Below are 6000 nucleotides of genomic sequence, written 5' to 3'. Positions count from 1 at the left end.
ATCAATAGTCAACCTGAGGTCCAATGCTATTGGACGAGACGTCACAAAGCTAGAGGATTGTCAGCTATTGGTGTTTGGTAGAACGATAAGGTGTGAGCCTGAGTCAAAATCCATTGTACTTTGTTTCAAATATAGTGGATCAGTTTACTTTGGACTGCACAATCCACGAGGTTTTTCCTGCGCAAACAGTTGGTCTATTTGACTAATTGGGGTTTCCTCGCTAAAAATCCTAGTGTCATCTCTAATTCTATTACTTTGCAGTATTTTATCTTACATGAGATTAATTGATAAATTAAGTAAAGTAAGTAAGAACAGATCTGTTGCTAAAAATACAAACCTTTCTAAACATTCACAGCATAAACTCACAAGTTTGACATGCTTTGATTAATAATGTTACTCAGGCTACAAAATTACAAGAACAGAGTTGAAAACTTGATAAAATTACACTTCGAAAAAATAAAAAAAATAAAAAAAGAATAGAGAAGATGCATTACTACCTTAACAAGTCATCAATGGTTCTGTTCATCTTAGCATGGGAAATAGTTGTTACCCCTACTTGGTTGTTGTTTGTTTGATCATCCACTGACATCTGGTTGGGATAAAGGAAAGGCTTGGGAGGCATTTGCAGTAACGACCCTGGATTTTTCAACCCAGTGTGTCCTGTGATGACTCGAACTGGATCCAAGATACGGAAGCAAAAGAAACAAAATGGCCTCAAGAGATGTACGTCATCCCTAGGCACCACGATAACTCCCTATGAAGTTACGGAATTCAAATGAATAAAGTGCGGAAGTAAGACAAAGACAAGTCCTTAGAGATGTACGTCATCCCTAGGGCACAAGAATGAACTCTCAAAGAGTTTTGAGACTCAATGGAAACAAAATGTTGAGAAGGGCATCAAAACCCTACAAGGGAAAAGCCAGGGGTAAAATGGTCATTTTACCCCAAGAAGAAGGAATTTCACTTTCAACAAGTCAAATTAGATCTAAAACATCCTAAAACATCCTTTGGTAACTTCACATGAAGTACCAAGGCCAAAGGAAGTGAAATCCAGATAAACCCTATCCCGGTTGAAAACAAATCCGACACCCTCTCACTAAAATAAGGATATCTTGAGCTAGGAGAAATTTTTGAAACTAAAACTGGTACCATTGGAAAGAAAATGAAAAATTAATGAATTTAGACTCAAGAATCTGATTCGGAGTCCGGACAGAAAAGATATCAAGTTCTGAAGTTGAAGGCCTATCCCGGTTCGAACCAAATTCTGACACTACCTTACTAAAACTTGAATATCTTGAGTTACAAAAGGAATCTGAAGCTCTAATTGATACCATTGGAAATCTTGTTTCGACGCGGTCAATTTAGACTCAAGAACAGACCAATTCGGAGTTAAAACGAGTGAGATATGGCCCGTTGAAAAAAAATGTCTGGAGCAGGAACAGTGTTCGCGGGCGCCCGCCAAACACGGCAGATTCTCACAGGCACCCACCAAAACACTGCAGGGGCCCGCCAAGTGAGGCAGAGGGGTGGTCTGGAACCTCAAAAATTGCAGGAACAGTGCTTTTAACTGCAAAATGAACTTGCGACGAAGTTTTCGAAGTCTATATGACATTTTTCAGAAAAACACGAAAAGGAAACTCCACCTAAAATCACATTTTCTATGTGACAGAGTTGAGAATGGAATTTATTTCCCAAAAGAAATCCCCAAAATTCCCTTAGATTAGTTTAGGCTCAAAACGGCGAAAATGCAACTTTGCACCAAGCATACATTTGACCCCAAATGCACTTCTAAGCTGAAACGAATATGCACGCACACGTAATAAGTGATTTTGAGTGTGCGGGAATGGTCCGCGGCTCCCGGAAATGGCTGAGTCAAAATTCGACCCCCAACGACCAAAAAGGCGAAAATGAACTTGAAATGGAAATTTTGAAATCCAAAATCAACAAATGACTTCAAATGACCATTTGGCCCTTGACCACACTTCATACATGACTAATGAGATCCTACAAAAGAATCAAAATGGAATTTCCTCACTTAATGCAAACATGGTGAAGCAAAAACTCAATAATCATCAACATTTTCATAATATTCCATGAAGTCAAAAATTACATAGTATACGAAATACATGTCATTGGCCTCCAGCCTCATCTTATACATGTCGAATACATTGTAAAGAGTGTACTCATATACACATTACATATATGGAATCAAATATATACATTTTGACATAAAAGGGCTACAAATGGCTTTTCAAGCCCACCTTTACAAGAATGGAAGTCTTCAAGTCCACAAATCATCCAAGCATTATAAGAAACTCAACCCTGATGCCTGTACCTGAAAAATGTGCCCACTACGTGGGTGAGTAACATAAAGCTACTCGTAGGAGATGAGCATGCATCGACATAACTTTTTACAATTTTATCACCTTAAGGTGAAACATGTTAAAGGGCTCATGCCACCTAACGTCTATGTTAAGGGTGAGACTCAGGGAGCATTCTAAGCTACCCTAGATCATTTCTAGCATAATTCACTGTCCATGCAATTTAAACAACACAGAAGCATGCTATACAAGACAACAAGACATAGATTCTCAAAGCCATCAACTTGAAATCTAAAATACGAATCAACTAAGATGGTTCATGCCACCTAGCATCTATGTTCCAAATGAGTCTATAAGATCATTCCTAAGCTACATTTGAACATAACTACACAAATCACGATATCGATGCAATTTAACCAACATTGGAACTTCCAATACAATGCATAACACACGAATTCCCAAAATTAACATCTTGAAACTTAAGATGGAAAATCAAATGTGGAACAACAAGTTACAACATCATCTAGTTATCAACTTGGAATTGAAACGCGAAATCAAACAAGGTGGATACTCGGACACCAAAGTTACTTTAGGGTTACTAGCCCACGGGTAACTGCCCTATGTGCGCATTAGACTACATAGAGGGACTATCCCCTGTACTAGAACCACGTCCTAGCCGTAGCCAAACAACGACATCCCCAAGTTTCCAAGATCAACAAGTTGTGCAACAACGTATATATCAACATGTATATACAAGATAACCAACTATCAACCATGCACAACCAAATTTGTAAACACATACAAGAATATATTCTATAAAGAAAACATGATCTTATGAATATAAATATAAAAATAATGTTACTCAATGCTCCAAACATAACCAAGTGAATATACAACAAGTCTAAGTCCATAATCCTAATATAGAAGCAACTTCTAAAACATGCTTGAATCCATGGAACAATAAGATATAGTTTAATTAAATGAAAATAATTAAACTCTCTAGATTTCAATTCATTTCCAAATGGCCTCAAAATAATATATGTTAAAAGACATATCATGGTCATTACATATATCCAATCAAAAGTGCAAAATGGGCAAGATACCATCATGTAGAATTTAATTGATCCTAAATTAATTAAATCTCTAATTTTCAAAAGTCACTCAAATGATCCCAAATAAATATATAACAAGCACAAAGTCATAGTCATACCATATATCAAGTCCAAAATAGGATACAAGCAATACACAATTTACTAGAATTTAAATCAATTTAAATTTATTAAATCTCTAGATTTGAAAACCTATTCAAATCATTCTAAATTAACATACAACAAAGATCAAGTCATGGCCATGCCATATACCAAGTCAAAAGTGAGTTATAAGCAACCTACCATTAATCATAATTTCTCAAATTAGTACAACACAAGTATACAAGTCATATAAGTATCAAAAACATGCAAGATAACAAACATATAACCTATAACATCCCCTGCCTCACTAGAGAAGTGTCTCTCTAGAATCCAAGGCAAAATCAACACAAAATGACAAACCCTTCTATGGTTATGAAGAGGAGGATGAGGAGAACAAAAAGTGTTCCAAGCTTTATGGTCTAAGGTGAGTGGAAGGCCATCAAAAATCAAGGTCAATGCCAAGGATTTCAAGCTCCATCCATGGAGGCTAGGGTTTGTGATGAGAAAGAAATGACATAAGGTGAAAAATGGGTGAACTATGTGTTCCTACACCATGGTCAACACACACAGCTATGGTCAATTGCACAAAAACCCCTCCTTAAAACCATAATCCCAAAGTGTCCCAAAAGTAATTTGCAAGACTTAATCCCAAGCCTACATTTGTCACTCATCCAAGGCTCCATCCTAGGCTTAATCTCAAGCCTACACTTGTCAACCATCCAATCCAACAAGTACACCAATCCTAAGCCAACAAGTGCTTGAATCTCCACCCTCCACATGTCATCATCCAAGGTATCAAAGTGTTTCCACACAAATATCAACAAGTGAACCAATGAGAGTGTGACACTTGTCACACTTTTTTGAAAATTGCAAAAAGATCCTTTTTCAAAATATCTTCCAAATTAAATTACAAAATGGTCCCTAAGACAAAAAATAATTATTTTACAGTAATTACACAAAAACCCCAAAAGTTTAGAAAATTACAAAAGGATTATGTACTTATACCCTTTACAAGAAAAGTAAACACTTAGCATGCTTTTCTACAAAAGTGAAAATACACATAGCATGGAATTTAAATATCGTGGATGCATGCAAAACCAAAATCAAATCCGAACATGAAAAGTAGGGTTATGCCAACAAAGTGACAACCGAGAAAAAGACGAAAGGTGAATAGTACCAAAAAATAAAAATAAGGAAATGACTCTGTCCTCATAAGAAAGTTGTCAATCCAAAGGAAAGAGTCTTGGAAACCATTCCCGAGCACTCGAGACGACACCAAGAGACGAAAAACCGAACTCAGAAAAGGAAAAATAACGGAAATATATATATATATATATATATATATCCGTAAAATCTGAGAAAATGAAAGGAAGGAAAATGACCGGGTCGTTACATTTGCGGCAACTCCTCCCCTTCTAGCATTTGCAGGACTTCGCTCATGGAGGGACGATCCACAGGCTTCAGTTGTATGCACCATAATGTAACTATAATTATCTTCCTCTCACAAATTTTTTCTTGTCCACTAACATCTCTAAACTGCAAGTCCTCTCCTTGATTGATATGGTTATAAATCCAAGATGGGAAATATATTTGGCTCAAGTGCTCTACTTGTGCATTCACATTTTTCCTTTTCCCCACCATTTCCATCAACAACATGCCAAAACTATAAACATCAACCTTATATGACACACCGCCAATGTTCTTGTAAAACAACTCGAGAGCAATATATCCAAGTGTTCCCCTTACTGTAGTGAGAAAGACAATACTATCATCTATTGGGTACAATTTTTCAAGGCCAAAGTTTGAAACTTTTGGGACAGAACCTTGGTCAAGAAGAATATTGTGAGGCTTGATATCAAAATGCAGAATTTGCATGTCACAACCTCGGTGCAGGTATTCAATCCCTCGAGAAACTCCAACTGCAATCTCATACATTTTTTCCTAACTGATGAAGGGTCGCATTTTTTCTCCTTTTGAGAAAATGAACTTATCAAGCGATCCATTAGGCATGAAGTCATATACGAGAGCTCTTTTAGATCCCTTTGCACAAAATCCTATCATTCGCACCACATTAACATGATGAATCCTTCCTATTGTGGCAACTTCGCTAATGAAATCTTGCCCATTACCTTTTGACATGCCCAACACTTTTACCACTACAAGATCACCACTACGGAGCTTGCCTTTAAACACTGACCCATATCCTCCTTGACCTAACTTATCCCAAAAACTTTTGGTCATCTTTTTTATTTCTGAATAGGAGTACCTGATCGGCATGAAATTGTTTTGACTCTTGAGAAAAGTTTCAATGGTATCGTAAATGGACAAATGCCTTTGTCCGAATCTATATGCCAGCAATATAATCAAGCATAACAACCCAATTGAAATTCGTACTATGGTGTACACTCATGAGTGGGAGATACTAAATATTAGTGCATGTTTAATTAATTGGTCATATGCAGAGAATAATATTTGTTTTTAATACAGAG

At 36.7% G+C, this 6000-nt stretch overlaps 1 pseudogene; it reads right to left on the bottom strand.

The window, feature by feature from the left end:
• Nucleotides 1-493: 493 nt before the first annotated feature.
• LOC132270194 (rust resistance kinase Lr10-like) lies at nt 494-5767 on the bottom strand (annotated as a pseudogene).
• Nucleotides 5768-6000: the final 233 nt, after the last annotated feature.

Source organism: Cornus florida, unplaced genomic scaffold (assembly GCF_030987335.1).
Source record: "Cornus florida cultivar Cherokee Brave unplaced genomic scaffold, ASM3098733v1 CherokeeBrave_3.0.0_Hap2_Chr08, whole genome shotgun sequence".
Lineage (NCBI taxonomy): Eukaryota > Viridiplantae > Streptophyta > Magnoliopsida > Cornales > Cornaceae > Cornus > Cornus florida.
The sequence above is the reverse complement of the archived record's forward strand: the minus strand, read 5'-3'. Positions and strand labels throughout refer to the sequence as shown.